This window comes from Canis lupus, chromosome 6 (assembly GCF_003254725.2).
Source record: "Canis lupus dingo isolate Sandy chromosome 6, ASM325472v2, whole genome shotgun sequence".
NCBI lineage: Eukaryota > Metazoa > Chordata > Mammalia > Carnivora > Canidae > Canis > Canis lupus.
This window is the reverse complement of record NC_064248.1, coordinates 65585255-65602411: the sequence shown is the minus strand read 5'-3', so window position 1 is coordinate 65602411 and position 17157 is coordinate 65585255. Positions and strand designations below refer to the sequence as shown.

Here is a 17157-nt window from a genome sequence, read left to right as displayed (position 1 = left end):
GGTAGATCTGTTGTATGTGAAATTTTGACATATTTAAAAACTTTAGATACACAGTAAGGTTGCACACCAACTCTGCATGAGAGTTTTTTTTTCCCCCAGACTAGCTTGTGTCCCACATCGATAATATTTGAATTATGTTATCTAAGAAATTCCAAATGGGAGTGTTTATGTAGTTTAAAGCAGAAATGCTCTGAGTGGCTCCTCTTATCTTTTGGAATGGCGAGAATATTAAAACAGCAATACCTTACGTAGACAGAAATTTGCTCATCAAGGATTCTCGTTTTGAGAAGTAAAATGACCAAAAAAAAAAAAAATGGGGGGGGGGTACGTTTCCGTTATTTGCACATGGGTACTCTTCACATATGATCTTTCTACAAGTTGAGAACAAACTTGACCAATAGCTGGGTATTACATTATTATGTATTATGGGTATTATATTATCACAAATATCTGGCTTTGTGACAAAATCCTGATAGGTATTTAGAGTCTTCAAGTCTTTTGAACAATCTGCTGCTGACATTTTAATAACACTGTTGTCTGAAATGAATTCTGAAGTATGAGGACTACAACATACCCGCAGCAACAAAGAGTACATAGTTTCTGGAAGCAGAGAGGCTCAAGTTTCATCTCATTTTCTGGAGGTTTTAAATCTTGATGCATCGGTTTTCCCTGAATACCAATGCATCCGCGATTCTTTAATTGAGGGCTGCCTTCAGGAGTAGCATCAGTGATTGAGAAACACATCTAAAAAGTTAGTGACTTGCAGCTTATATTTTGCATATAGACAGACAGATATGCATACATGCATATCTGCACTTTTGATTTTCCTCGTATGCAGAGGGCACCGAAGCTGGCTTTAAAACAGGTTTCCAGCGGGACGTGCCCCGTGCCGTCTGCTCCCCCCGGCTCGGGTCCACCCCGGCGCGGACACGACCCGCGGGGAGGTGGCCAGGAAGCGCGGCCACCGGACCAGAGCAAAAGCACCTTCAGTGCAAGGAAACGAGGGAAACCGACCTAACAGCTCGACGAACGCGCTCGCGAGCCGAGAGCCTCGTAGTCTCCTTCCCTTCCCCAGCTCACCCTGCTGGGTTTAATCAAAAAACAAGCAAAAACGCTCTTGCGAAACAGGAGTCGATAAAGTCAAAGTTTGGCGAGGTCCCTGGAACTACAAAGCCAGAGTCGCCGCAATTTTTTCTTTTTTCTTTTTCTTTTTTTTTTTTAAACCGTGACTGCGGGGACCGAGCGCGCGGGCAGGGTCGGGCATCCCGGGCGCGGGGCCCGAGCGCCCCCGGCTGCCCCCCGGGCCCCCCGCTCGCCGCCCGGGCCGCACACAAAGGGAGGGCTGCGCGCACCCAAAGTTTCGAGTCCCCGGGCTCGCGGCGCGGAGAAAAGAGAAAACCTGGAGACCGGGAGGGTCCCGGACGCAGCGCGGGCGCCGGTCCCGGGGCGCGGAGGGGGCGCGGAGGGAGCGGGGAGGGCGCCCCCCCCCGTGCGCCCCGCCTCGGAGGCCCGGGCCCCGCGCTCGGCCGCGCGGTCTCCCGGCACCCCTCACCCCGTTCCAGAGATAAAATCAATGTTCTTTAAAGTGCGTGTGTGCGTGGACAGGACGGAGAGCGCGCGGAGCAGCGGGCGCGCAGTGAGTGCAGCGGGGCGCGGGGGGCCGGGGCCGCGGGGAGGGGTCGCGGGGGGGCGGAGGGGGAGGGGGAGGGGAGGGGCGCCCGCCGCCGCAGGCCGCCTCCGGGGCGCGTTCCGGGGCCGAGCGCGCCCCCCGCCGCCGCCGCCGCCGCCGCCGCCCGGACCGCCCTGCAGCCGCCCCGACCTCGGGCGGCTGCTCGGCTGCTCGGCTGCTCGGACGCGGGAGCCCGTAAGTGCCGCCGCCGCCGCCGCCGCCGCCGCTGCTCGGGTGCCGCGGCCAGTGGCCCTGGGGCGCCCAGGACCGTGTGGAGGATCCGCTCCACGGTTTGGACTTCGCTGCCTGGAGAGTCTTTCTTTCTGACTTTGCCGGAGCAAAAAAAAAAAAAAAAAAAAAAACAAAAAACCGGGAGGGAGAAGGAGATGTGTCCTTCGCCGCCGTGCACGCGAATATGTTTGTAGGATGAGTCGGAGTCGGGGCGGGGGGCGGGGGGGGCGGGGGTGGGGATGGATGTGGGGAGGCGGCGGCGGCGGCGGCGGCGGCTGGAGGTGACTCCAGTTCAGCCCTCGCCGAGAGTCCGTGTCAGGACTTCGCGCTGCCCCGGCTCCCTCTCCTCCTCGCGTCTCCTCTCCTCTCCCTCTCGGGCTCGGGCTCGCACACACACACTCGCAGAGGTGCCGGCGCGCGAGCGGGAGCTTACCCGAGGATTCCGCGGGGCCGTGGGGGGCCGCTCCGTCCGCGGCCGTGCGTGGCGTGGCTCTTCCGTGCACGCCCTGCCTCCCCGGCCCGGAGCCCCGACATGCGAGGACCGGCCGCCGCCGCCGCCGCCGCCGCGCGCCCCGAGGCCGCAGGGTCGGCGCGGACCGCGGGCTGAGCCGCTCCGCCGGCCGGACGGGGTTGGCCTCGCGCCGCCGGCCTCTGCCCGCCCCGCCCGCGGCGGCCGCTCCGAGGGGACTCCCCAAGTCCGCGCGCCTCTGCCGGGCTGCTGCTGCTGCTGCTGCTGCTTCTTTTTTTTTTTTTTTTTTTAAACCTCCGCCACCCCTTGCACTCTGATTCCAATTTTTTTTTTTTTTTTTTTTGCTTTTCTCTCGGGGCGCGTGCGGTCCGGGGCTGCGCGCGCGTGTCCAAGAGCCCGGCGCCAGCGGCGTGCGGGAGACGGCGGGACGATGCTGACCTAAGCCCCCGGAGCCGCCCGGCGCTGGCTGCTTGGCTGCAGGAGGCGGCGGCGGCGGCGGCCGAGCAGGAGGACGCGCCGTGTCCGGCCGGCGAGCCGCGGCGCTGCCTCCCGTGCGCACCGCGCGGCCGGCCTCGGCCCTCCCCGGCCGGGGTCGCCGCTGCCCCGCGCTCCTCGCCCCGCGCGGCCCCCGCGCGCTCGGCCCGCCCCCGGGGCGCGCTCGCAGACCGAGGTAAGAGCCGCGGGAGCGAACCTGGCCGCCTCCGTGCCGGGCCCCGGGGACCTGTTTGCGCCGCGCCTCCCGCCCGGGCTGGCCGCTGGGGGTGCGGGGGAGCTCGGTGCGGGTGCGCCTCGGGCCCCGCGCGCCTCCCGCCGAGACTCCGGCCCCGTCCGTCCGTCCGTCCGGCCTCGCCTTCCGCAGGCTGCGTGCAGGGGCGCGGGGGACTGACCGTGGGCTCTGCCTTGGGGGGTTTCCGGGAAGCTTGGGTCGGAGGGGGCCGCTCGCCCTTTTTGCAGCCCGTCCCGGGAGGGGGGCTCGGGGTGCGGAGCCCGCGCCCCCGCGCCCCCGCGCCCCCTCGCCCCGGCCGCAGACCTGTCCCGGGCTGTAAGTGGAGCGGGGAGGCCGGGCGCCAGCTCCAGGGGGGCGGCTGGGGCGAGTTGTCGCGGGCCCTTGTTTTCTCCCGTCGGTGGGGAGGTGGTGCGGAGAGGCGAGGATGACAGCAAAGCGCAGCCAGATGTGGCCAGGCCGGCGCGGGGGCTGGCAACGATTAGGGGGGCCCCGCGGGGCGGGGGGGCGCAGAGACTCTCCCGGACCCGCAGTGAGAGGGCAGCAGCGGGCCGCGCTGGGCCTGCGGGAGAAGTTCCCGGCCGTGGGCTCCTGGGGCGGCTGCGGGGCTGGGGACCTCGGGGAGCCCGGTTTGTAGGTTGGGGGTGCCGGGCGCGGGTGCACCGGGGGGGTGCGTGGGGGGGGGCGGCGGGAGAAGGCGTGGGAGGGGCGCGGGGAGAGGGGCGCCCCCATCCCCCCCATCCCCACCCCATCCCCACCCCCCGGGCCCGCCGAGCGTGGGCTCCGTGATTGGCTGGGGCGCCCCGACCCTCCGGCGGGGACCGAGCCGTGGGGCTGCGCGCCTGCAGGGCTCCTCGCTTGGGATCCGGAAAGTTTGCTCCTTGCGTCCGACCACGGGGCTTGGGCTGGGGGAGAGCGCTGCAGGCTGTACTTTGTGCACAAAGTGTCGCTGACCCGGAGGCTAAGGAACGTATGTTTTTTTATTTTTTTTTTAATTTATTTTATTTTTTGATGCTCGGTTCCTTCCATCCTCTTAAAGCATCGTTGGAGGGACAGGTCGTGCGGTCCGTATTCTTCGCTGGTCTTCTACGGACTCCTCCTCCTCCTCCTCCTCCTCCTCCTCCCCTCTCCCCCCCTTCTCCTCTCTTCCCCCCTTCCCGGGCTCTCTCATTCCGCTCTTCCTGATGCAAACACGGTGTTGTCTCGGATTCAGACCGAGGAAATGTTTTCCTCCTGTTTCTTGAAAGGTGTCAGGCTGCTTAGCAGCTCCTCCAAGCAGCCTGGGAGCGCGGAGCCGCAGCCACCGGCCATATGGTTCCCGTTACAAAGGCCGGGTCCCGAGGCCCCGAGGCCCCGCCGCTCCCCGCCGCTCCCCGCCCCCGCCCCAGGCTTGCATTTTCTGCTGCAGCCCTTACAGGACGTCCCCTTCCCTCCCCCCCCCCCGTCCAAAGGCTTACACTTAACGGACGCTGTGGGTTCATTCATTTCCCTGTCACTGTTTGTGTCTGGAACGGGCCCCACCGAGTTTGCTCTTTGCTCAACTCGAGTTGCAAAAGGAAGAAAAGTCACATCCCTTGGGTAAATAATTGCCTGTTGGGATGTCTCTTTGTAAATCGAGTTTGATCTTGGGCCGACCTTAAAAGATGGGTACTAAGGGGAGGGTGCCATAGGAATCCACCGCCCAAAACCTAGGGTGGTTTGTGTAAGCGTCTTTAGCAGCATTCCGAGTTGTTCTGACTCTTGACCTAAGTAAGAGGTAACTTTGTCACTCGATTTAGTAGGTTTATAACCTTTGCAAAACCCTACGTGTGAAAAGTCTACTTCTGTTCAGGTGTGCTGTGGAACTTTTTGTTGTCCCTCCCTCCACCCTCCAGGAAATTTATGCATGATAGAGAGAAGACTGCAGAACAAATGTTCTGTTGTTTAGTTCCTTCAGACATTCCGAATCTCTCCTTTTGTTGCTTGCCTCTAAAAGAGGTGCCATTTGACATCATTCTGCACAAATTGTTTGAATTAATGCAAGTGTGAATTCTTACCGTTTGAAGGGGACTATTAGCATATCAAAGGTTTCTTAGCTTCAGCTCAATTGAGAAAACTTCAGCCTGTCTCCCATTTGCTTCCAAGCAGAGGCCCAAAGGGCAATGAGAATTGTAAAGGGTAAAAATGGGGAGGTGGATTCAGGCTGTGTTCCTGAACTTTCACTGTTTTGTAATTATGTGAGCGAAAAACATTGTCTATTGCTGTGGAGCCCCTTGCAAATGGCAAGACAATTATTTTCTATTGATAAATGGTTTGTTCCTAGAAAAAGGGTGACCTTTTATTTTATGATAGTCACTGTTGCCTGTCTTTTGGGGTCCCTTCAGTGGAAGAGAGTGAGAAAGCTTTTCCTTCTAACTTAATACTTTTCTAGGGCCTACACTTTGTTATATGAGTAAAATGGGAAAGAAAGCCTTTTAATTAGTCTATAAAACAATAGAAATCTTGTGATGAAGAGATACTCATTCTTGCACCGAGGAAACTTATTTTTTAATACACTTGCTAAATTAAAGGGGAAAATCAATGGAGGGTTTGAATATTAAAAACTCAGCATGAACTTGTTAATGCAACTTGTGCAAGTGTAAATTTGAAAGAGTTCTAGGTGATAGGTTATTTGTGCATTCTAGTTAGTAGTGATTCTTTTTGCATATTTACTGTTTTGTCTCAAAAGTTTTCTATTTTATCAAACGCTGTAATCTGGAGAATTCACCTTACAGTTGGTTTATTTTTCCTCAGATTTATAGCATATTTGTTAATCTTTCTTTTTTCTTTTTTTTTTTTTTTTACATTTGCAGAGAGATACGTTCTTTGAATTTCTTAAATCAATATCCATGAGTGAAGAAACAAGGACAAGTACTTGGGTCATTTGGGTCATTTTTATGGCAAGCAGATGGGTCAAGGGAGAACTTTGTTCATCAACTTCTAGGGAAGTGTTGGTTTTATTTATTTAGCTTAAGAGTTCCTAAAGCGTAGTTTTACGATAAAAATGAACCTCAGAAAAGGTTTTGAAGCCCATATTTTCTATAGTTTTACCTTGGATGGTTAGTTGATTTTCAACATGAATTTATACTCTCTCATTGGAGAAGGATTTTTTTTTTCTTTAATTAAAGTTCGGAACTGCTTGTTTTTATTCTAATACTGAAAATTAACTGTAACCAACACTTTTGGAGGGAAAGTTATCATTACATCAGTTGCCTAACATTTTTAGTTTTTAGTTTAATAAGATACTTTATTCAGATTAAGAGATTTTTTTTTTTTTTTTTTTTTTTTTTTTTTAGTGGCATTCAAATTGTATATCATTCTCCTGAAATCATTTTATGATAGTTTATGTATCTGGTCCCTTCAGTTGTCTAAGAAGTACTTTTGAGGTAAAAATGTCCACATTGATGTAATTGCTATTATTGCACTTAAGTTGCTGTTAACTAGTCTGCTTTGAATGCGGAGTGCTATAAAGAAAACATTATCCTTTAGAGCTATTAGTGATAATCTAAAAATTGTCTTGAAAACATTGCTCTTCATTTTATGTGATGGTGATCCTGAATTCAGCAAATCTCTGAAGGTGTAAAATGCAGTGAAAAGATTTTTCAACATTTCAATGACAAAATTGGACTACTTAGAGAAAAATTAATGTGTTGTAGAAGCACTTCAGCTGCCATTTTCAATCATTGTGGGTTACTATGTGTTGGCAACAGAAAATGAATTTAGAAATGCAGATAGCTCTGGGAGCAGGTAGTTGGTAGAAATCAGAATACTAAGTCATATGGGGTAGAACAAACCAATTACTTCTGGTTTGGACTTGAGAATTTCAAATAAATATGATTTTTTCAGGCATCTGACTCCGCGTTATTAATGGACTAACATCAAAGCAGACAACAAAACTTCCACATGTTATAAAAACTAATATTAAATACACAGATCTCACATGGAGTAGTAGTACAAGTCTTAATTTAAGACAAGCAGTTGGAGTTTTTATTGCTGCAATTTTCACAATCAGCAGAAACGTTAACACCAAGCTTCTGGGCGTTTCCATTCTTAAAATAAGCAAGAGGAGAGCTTTAAAATTGAGGTTTACTTAAGGTTAGGTCTTTATTTGATCATTATTGAAGCTTTCTGTGTTTTATTAAAAAATCTAAAACAATATTTTAATGTCTTAAGTAATACAGGAATATGTGAGCTAAGATTGAGAAGTTGGGAAGGTCAAGAGGTAACTGGAAATCTGTACACCTTAGTAATAAAATGTTATTGCTGTCTTTTCTATCAAAATATTTATTTGACCTAACTTTTGTGAATAAATACTGAAATCACACTTAGTTTATTGACAGATGTAGTATGGGATGAAGAGAGCATTACAATTTAGGTATGGGCTACACACACTATATACCTACCTGAGAGAAATCTGTTCTCATTTTATTAAGAATCCATACTACTAGCCCAATTGCTGATATTTAGGAGCACAGATTAACTGTATTTAGATTAAGAATGAAATACAGTTTTCGAAATTGGAAGAATTCAGTGATTAAAGATTTCAGAATTGCTGTTTTTACAAAGAGGCTCCTCAAAGACTATACACTTGGCCTCTTCCATGTTCACCGTATCTGATTTTGACTTTTGAAGGAGAGGTAGACATTTGACATCTGTCTGCTTTTCTGTGGAAAATATACATGTAAAATTAAAGTCGAGTTCTTTTCAAACTGGTAAATTTTAGAAATAAAGTACATGATTATGAAGAAAGGTTCATAAAGTTATTTGCAAAAATACATAAAAAATTTGGCAAATTGATGGTTTTGATCAAGTGTTAAAAATAGCAACTTTAGCTCTTAGACCTGAAAAGGCCTTGAATTCCTGTTTATGTTTTTTGGTCAGATCAGTTCCTAAGGTAATTTGTTTAAATATTAGTTCATGTTACGTAAATAGATAACTGCTTTGGAACTATTTTCAAGAAAGATTAAAACATTTCTATTTTAAAGATAGATTAAAATCATAGCTTTAACTTCTCTCTTACATAACACTAATTAGTCTATAGCCCCACCTAAATATTCATCTCTTCAAATAATTCTTGATTGAAGGTTGAAAGGTTGAAAAGTATTTAATCACCCCGATTACTGTAATTAGACTTGATGTTATCAGAAAAATTGAGACTGTTCTCTGGAATCTTTTTGCTACTCAAGATTGGTCAAGTAGTGATTTTTTTTTTTTTTTTTGATGCTTTCAGAAAAATGCTTAAGAAATGGGTTGTTTAACATAGAGATAGCTAATGATTGGAATTAGGGAATTAGAATCCTAAAATGATGACATTTTTCTTGACCTACGTGTGAATAACTTTTAGAGGAGAAACTATATAACTGGAGGTCTGTAATTCCTAAATTTTATTCAGGACATCAATGTGGCATTTTGACTTTATAGGTTTTGTTATGTGTATGTTATAAACAATGAAAATCTCTTTACTGCTCTTTTGATGTAAGTAGGCATTTTTTTTACGGGGACCTCTGTGTCATACTAGGTCTTAACCAAAAGACTTAAAAATCTTTTTACATCATTTAGCTGATGGACTAACTGTAGGCAATAATTTGCAAATACTTTCTAAATTTTTGTGTAATGAATTTAAAAAAATTATTTCTTGGGAAAAATAACCTCCCATATATTGCCAATAAAAACTGTCTTAAAAAAAGGTAGATTGAGTGAAGGAACTAGTGCTGAACACCTGCAAGTAAAGTGCAGCTTACAGCAAAATACTATTGATTGCTTTGAAGCAGAGAGCAAGTTTAAATACAGTTTGTTTAATTACAACAAAAATGCAGTTTTATGAAGTAATATAGTTTGTCTTCATAGAGAATTTTATGCATTGTGTGGTGGTAAGTAAAATCCCATCACAGTTGTATAAATTTGTTCAATTACCAGAACGGCTAAAAGAAAAATAAATCAATTTACGTTGAAAAGCAACAGAAATTAGATTACCTTGGTTAGTAGGAACTTGCCAGCAATGTCTAAATTGCTTAATAATATCAAAAGCTACCATGTTTCACAGTGTAAGGATATTGGCCTCTGTTTTAATATGCATATATCTTGTTTACTTCGTGACCTTTGTTATGGGAACTTTTTCTTTTTGTTTTCCGTTTTTGTTTTTATGGAAGGTATTCCATTAGGTACAAGCAACTGTTTCCACTTGCATATTCTTACTTGATTTAGAGATTTTGCTTTTTGTCGTTGCGTTTCTGGATTTCTAGAATTTGTTATCAGCTGATATTTCAGAGGAGTGTAGTGAAATATCAGATGTAATTTTAGGCATCAAAAGAAATCTAGCCCATCAGTATGGGTAGCTAGGTTATTATCAGCAACAGAAAACACATTTTAGGAATTTTTACTACTGACTCTAGAATGATAAGGAATTTTAAGTCTTAAATTCTTGTAGCAGTAAGGTGGCATGGGATTCATCATAGCGGATAGCTGGGCACCTGTTTTATTACCACCTTGATTCATTCTGGCACCCAGATTTACCGAAGTGCAAGAAGAGGCACAACTGCTGCTCACAGCCACCCGGCTGTTTTTAGGTCATGAAGTCAACTTCCTGGAATTTCTGGGGAAACCAGTTGAAAAGGGAGGACAAATGTCACTTTAAATAGAGATGTTTAAATCAGATTTCTGCCTGAGGGTAAAATTTAGGTCTGTTTTAGCCCAGATGTAATGTCTCCCTCTACAGAGCACAGCATTAATCACTACCTGACAAGAAAACCTATGCTGAGCAAAAAAGGCCCCTGTTGGTCTTGTCATTGATTTTTTCCAATCTGTAAGGAGTACGTTATAAACATTAAAATTCACACACAGGGATTACACCTTAATCTCTGAATATCAGTATTGAAATTAGTTGCCTTAAAAGAAGCCTACTTAAAGCTAAAAAAAGAAGAAAAAAACTTTGGGAGGCTTTTATAAGGATAGATTCAATATTTTTATAAAAATAGAAATATTAAAAAGCTGACAGATTAAACAGAAGTTAAGATATTAAAATAATAACCAAATCTTAATTCTGTTTAAGATGTATTAAGTGACTTCAAAAATGTATGGATTTTTTGTTTTGATTTTTAATAAATCTGATAGAAAAAAGGTAAAAGCGAACTGTTAGTTCTTGGTCATGAGAGATATAAGAAGTTGAAAAGATGGTTAACTTTAGAATTAGACTAGTTCAGAGGCTTACTATTTTGCTAGGACAAAACCGGATACAACCCTGTATCTTTTTCTAGATGAATAATAAAATCTTTTGCCATTGTAGAAGTGAAAAATGCATGAGAAGTTCCTCAAAAGGAAAAATTTTGCTTTTTCAATTATTAGATAATACTCTTTAACTCCTTTCTTGATCAAATAACTCCTCTATACACGTGTACATATATAAGCATGGAACTTACATTGTTTCCTTGTATATATCCATATTCATGACAGTTATTGGCTAAAAATTACAGCAAATGTAAGTATAAATGTAAAATAAATATGATGAAAATACCTGTTTTTAAACTGATTTTCAGAAAGATATGACTTAATCTGTGTTTTGTTCTCAAAGGTACTTACTACTACCTTTGAATCATGAAATGTGCTTGTAGCTCTCATGCTTTGCATCATTTTGTAGGTATTTTTAGATCAGCCTGTACCTCAAACAGATATTGCCCTGGTTTTAGATGATGAAATAATCTAACCCCAATATTGTCATATATGGTTGTTGGCTGCTGCGGTGGGCTAGGTGACCTTACTAATGCTTTCTTTCGTGGAGAACAGTAAGGAGTGTCTATAAAGAAAGCAAAAGAGAGTTCTATTTTGTTTATAAAGTAAGTTCTAATTTTAATCATTTATTCTTAAAATAGAATACTGTGACTGCAGTTTTCCATATAATGAGGGAATCATTACAAGATTTTAGAACTGGCCTTCAGTTGATATATTTCTGTTTCATGTAGGTTATATTTACTTAATCAGTTCCCAACTACAATTTACATTAAAACATGATGTCAAAAATGATTTTCCCTGTGTCTTTACTTTGAAACAAAGTATTTCTATTTGGAATTCTCATTTCTTTATTCTATGGGTACTTTCCTTACAGAAATTTTATTCTGTCTTAAAAGCCTACCTTTTTTTTTTACTGGTTATTACTGTGGGTATTGATTAGAACTTACAGAACACAGTTTTTTATACAATATTTTCTCCACTCATCCTTGTGTTCTTAATCTGAGATGCTTATGGTGTGTTTTAATTCTTAAAATTCCTGGTCTTCCTGTGGTTAATGTCCAGGAGAGTTTAGGAAAACATTCATTTTGGTGACATTGTAAGCTTATACACTTGTATTCCAGTGATTGTGAATATTTTTATAGAATTTGACAAAGGCTTAATGTATTAAATGAAGAATTGATACAATTTATCTTGTTTTTCATTTTAAAAAAGATGGACATAATTCTGAAGCATTTCCTTTTACTTCAGATCCATCAACAAATAAAAGCTATACCAAAATTTTGATAGCCTGACATTTCACTTTTACTAAGGACATTTAACTGTTTTTGTCCTTTCAAACTTCCGTGAATGTCATTAGAAAGAGAGTATTTGGATATTAATTGCTCCTTTTGGATAGGTCTATAGATAAGTAATAGAGATGTCTCCCCCCACCTTTGTTTTTTTTCTGCTGCAAATGCTTGATTCCCTTAGCTCTGATGGAAGTCACTTTTTTTATTATCATTGGTTTTAAACTTACATCTATAGCCTATTTAAAAATATAAGTGAAAAAAAAATTTATTTTTCCCTTAAGTGGAAAACTCCTACAAACGTGGCTTATTACAAGATGCCTTTCCCCTTAACCTTATTTTCTTTGTTTAAGTAGAAAAGAAATTTAACTGATATTTTTGTATGTTTAGCATGAAAGTGAGCATATCTCTTAATTTACATATGTTTAATATTTAATAAGGATCTTAGTTTAAAAAAATCCACTTTATAAGCCTGTCACTTCATTTATGGATAAGTCAAATTGAATGCCTCAAATTTGTAGTCACCGCTTATGTGTTATAAGGTAGCGCATACGTGTTTGAAGGGAAAAATCAGGGTGACCTCAAACTGTCCGGTAATAATTTTCGGTAAGACATTGCCCCCAAGACTATGAAACCATTCTTAACTTTGCCTTTTTTGCCCCTGCTCCTTTGTCAGAGATGTACCTTATATCTGTATACTCGGATAAAGGAATATGATGAAGAGGAGAGTGTGCAAACAGAAATCTGAAACAGATTCTGAAAAAGATATGATGGAGGCGTAAAGAGCATTTTGCAAATCAAGTCAGTTTTTCTTTTCATATTGAATGAATGAAAGTAAATTTATTGTTCAGAAATATATACTTCCAGGTTTAAGTTTCAGAATTATTCTAAATAAGGAGAAAATGTAGTGGTTTCTGCATTTATTTAAAATTTATCTTTTATCCTTCACCGTAAGTCAATCCTAAAATACCACCTTCAGTTGTTTACTTTGGGATCAGAAGATGCATCAGATAAACGGGTTGAACAGCTTTGTTTGGGGTGGTCTATCATTTCAGGCTGGTGCTGTGTAAGCAAGGTAATGTTTTCTTTTCCTTGAAATACACTTTGTAAGAGTGGCTCTTGGGTGACTTTGAAAAGTTTGTATATCTTGCCTGTTCAAGCTGCATTCTTACCCAGGCTGAAGGACAAGAATAATCATGTTGAACCACAAATTTTCAGAAGCAGTTATTTTAATCAGATAATTGGTAAGGAGGAGACGCTAGATAATAGTATTTTTATACAATGGTGACCTGCATCTTTACCAGGCAACTGTCTACATGTTTCAGATATTTTTGCTAACCCTTGTTATTACCTGCAGAGGGAGCTTGTATATGAGATAAAATAATCAAGGCAGTATCAATTGATATTGCTTCTTTGAAAATTATGTTTTTTAAACATTTTTAATTTTTGTTTGAGAAAAATTGTTCTAAGGAAAATAAAGCATTTGGGATTAGCCACGTTATAGTGAAATTTAATATACTAAATGCCCAAGTATTTATCATTTCCTATATTCACAGATTACAGACGTGCTTATTACCTTTCCTTAATTAGTAAAAATTACTTGAAAGGTACTGAAGATAATGAATCAGATTCATTTTGAGATGCTAACTATTTTTATGATTGACCAAAGCTCTGGATGACAGTAGAACTGTGTCTTGTTTAAATATCTAATAATTGTTAAAAGAGAGATCGGATTTTTAAAAAAATTTTCAGATTATGTAAAATGTTATAAAGTGATGACTGAACAATAAGTAGTAAATTACATTCCTCTACATTTAATTAATAGGTCAAATTAGATGAGTTGCATATGCTCTTTTCTAAAACACAAATGATCACTTTGGATTAATAACGGACCGATTAGTGCAGTGACACTTAAAAACAGGGAAACCATCAGTAAAGATCTAATATTAAATGGTTTAGAAAATTGATGAGTAACTTGGAAAAAAAAATGAATGCAGGCAAGATAGGTAGTACTTAATTAAAAAACGGAATTATATTTACGGACACTGTGTCAGCTAATTTCTAAGAAATTATAAGCCGGATACTCAGAAATACTTGAGAGTTTTGCGACCAGGTGTTTTGGTAATAAGGGTTAAAACCCTTTAGGAGCAATTGAGTCTTTTCAGTGAGCAAAATTTTTCACCTCCTGTGCCTAACTGTCAGGAAATTTAAGAATAAGAGATTATCTTAAATTATACTAAAAACAAACTTTTTTATTTGTATTTTTACATTTTAGTATAAAAATGTTATTTCGGAATTTGCTTGTTGGAAAAAAAAAGGCTATCCTTTTATGCATCCTTGAAAAGAGATGTAATAGTTCATTTCTTTAGTTTACCAAGAAATGATATGACAAAAATATTTATTTTGTATTTTAAGAGGCTTTGTTTCTTAATGGAATTCATTGCCGTAGACTTATTATTTCATTAGCTAAGCTTTACTAATGTGAAAAGTCAGATTGTTACTGTTACACAGAATGACCCTTTAAGTAAGGAAACTGTTGTCTAATAAAGAGATTTATGGTACTGGCATGGGCTTTTATATAAGTATTAACCTCTCAGCATGGTCATGTATTATCTTAACAAGTCTATGCTACATTTATGCAGAGCATTTTCATACCAGGGTAAGAATATTAGCAACAGCAATTACACTTCAATAGGATTATGATGGTATGTTTTTACAAAAGTATTCAAAGGCTCCTTTTTCCGTAGAATTATTGATAGGCATCCTGTACTGCCAACTTCATTGTCTTAAATAACATGATAAAAAGATTTCTTATTGTTAGTGCTAAATATGATTGGCATCAGAAAATGGGATCTGAGATTACAGTTCAGTACCCTTTTCCCTCAAATAACACACCTCCTTCACAGAGAGGTAAGGGTTACTAGAGAATTCATTCCAGGAAAATTGGAACGTGAAGAACAGTAACTGTCAGAGAGTGCATAACTTCTGTGAGGTTATTGGAAAGGCACAGCTAGGGTAAGTTCTACTTGTTTTGCCTTATATTGAAAGGTAGACTACTGAGTGGTTTTTAAAGTAGTGAAATTTGAATCCATTGCAAAGAAAATGTTTTATTGACAAGTTAATTAAGTTATTATCGTAAAAGTGTTACTGGTATTAGGTTGGGATGTTTGTGACAAAGAAGGTAATTGGCAGTGCTTTTCAGTTTAAAATAACTCTGACATTCTTTGTGAGTTATCAAGACATTTTTATCAAATGTTATTGAATGAATAATAAAAATATTAATTCTGATATAATATCCTCTGCTCATTTGTATATATGTTGAGTAAATGTGTATACATTAAATTGCTTCAGCATCTGTTTGAGCAGATTGGCTCTTTTAAAAAACAAACTATATTATGAGTAGACTGTGATATGAGAAACAATTCTCGAGATAAAGGTAGTAGGTGTTAGGAATACAGATTTGAAATCTTTTATATTATACATTTTATAAAAATGGAGGTTTCTGTTAAAAAACTTGCTATGTTTTATTCTCTTTGAACCAAGAGTCGAATATTTTAACAGGTTAACATTTTAAATGGAAGTTAACAAAACATGTAAAATACTCTAAAAAATATTTATTCAAAATTTATGTATACCTTATATGAAGAGCCTGGGATTAAATCTGCATGTTTTAATAACTGTTGGAAACAAAACATTTTATATTGCTTTATTACCAGAATTTAAAAACTAAATTTAAAATTTAAAAACTACTGCCTTCATTTTAATTATAACAATAGATAAATGATACTAGTTTCTTTTTGCTTTTATATTTTTCAAAGACCTAGATTTCATCAAATTGAAATCTAACAAGGGTTTAAAAGCCTACTTATTATGTACACTTTATGTAATATTTTATGGCATTCACAGGATATTGCTAATTCAAAGCTGCAATGAAGAGTGTGAAAGTGTTAAAATCTTAGAATATCAAATTTCTGTTCATTTTTAAAAAGAATAAATTATAAGATATCACATTTTTTCTCCGATAAATTAAATATGATTGTATTACCTTTATATAAAAATAAACAACACCTAAGGAAATAACTGAAATTCAAAATAAAAAAATTGATGCTTTCTATTTGTGGATAATCTTGTATCATATTAAAGTATGGTTTTCATACTTTAATCTAAAATATGATTTTAAAATTTAAATAGCCTTTTTTGAGATTTATAATGAAGAAGGAAAAGAAAAGCCATTTACTCATTGCATTTTTATGTAATGTTCTTTAAAAATTAGTTTATATTCAGTGCTCTTTAAATCAGAATATTGATTTGAAAGGCATTTTTGTTTTGACCAAATACCAATCAAAGCAGAAAGTAGTTGCTATTACTCATATCAGAGGCCTGAAATAAAAATTTAGGTTCAAGGAAATAGCTTAGCCCAGTATTTTATTACTTGTCAGAGCATCATAAGGGATGCTTTGTTATCTCTTAGTAGTAATTACTGGCCCGTAATAGCTGTTGGCAGATGCAAAAATAAGTACCTGGACCTTTGAAATTATTTGAATTACATTCAAGAAAATCTTTGTTTTAGATCTTTGCTACATGGAATTCCGATAACGGCTGCAATATGTTAAGGTATTTAAGAATACACTCTAAAAGCACTTTTTTATCTTTGTCCTCTTTATAGGAATTTTGGGTTGATTAAGTGCTTATAAAATGTTTTGTCAAGTTATGGTGACATAGAATTAACAATGAACTTCATGGTCAAACAACTTTTATACTTTACCTATTTTAATAACATAGTCACCTTCCCACACCTCCCATTTGTTTTGTTTGGTTTTTTTACTAATTTGCTTGTATTGTGTTACTGATATGTTAAGTGCATAAGTTCCTCTGACATTTCAGGCTGAAGCCTCTAATTTGTTTCATTACATGAAAAAAGATTTTTTTTTTTTGAGAAAAGATATTTTTAAAAGCATTTATTATTCAGTCACTTAGGTATCTAAGAATTCACATTTTCCACAGTTGGCTTTTAAAAAATATTTAGAATTGATTTTTAATAGCTTAAGAGTGTTCTTAAAAAAATCAGAGTAAGAACTCTGTAGAACAATACTAAATTGAGTATCCTTTAGTAAGCCATTGCTTAAGTATTTGAAGAATATCAAGAATATTATCAATTACATACACTAATAGCCCCATTCTCTATATTGCCTGTTAAATCTGGGAAAATCAAGAATATAACCCACAAAGTTGCAATTAAATCATCATAGTGTTAACGTTTAGTTGAAATAAACTAAAATAGAGGCTCAGTTTGTCAGCTTACTTTATTAAAATTGATTTTGTCTTTTTATGAAGAATAAATCAGCCACTCCTATGTATTAATACAATTGATATTCTCAGATGTTTTTGTACTTAAGAACACTTCTTTAGTGCTTTGTATATTGCTTTATAATATTTTTCATATTTTCTCTGATAGAATGTTTTCTTTTTTAATGATTTGATATTGTTCATTTCTGAATTGATGACTGAGGACCTTATTTCTCTTTTTTAAAATAAA

The 17157-nt window shown here is 40.3% G+C and overlaps 1 protein-coding gene across 1 annotated transcript in view; it reads left to right on the top strand.

Annotated features, from left to right (window-relative positions):
* The first annotated feature begins 1516 nt into the window (after window positions 1-1516).
* Window positions 1517-17157, top strand: part of ADGRL2 (adhesion G protein-coupled receptor L2) — a 190652-nt gene continuing 175011 nt past the window's right edge. Inside the window, 1 exon segment of the mRNA XM_049111760.1 lies at window positions 1517-1636. The gene's annotated coding sequence lies outside the window, so the exon portion shown is untranslated.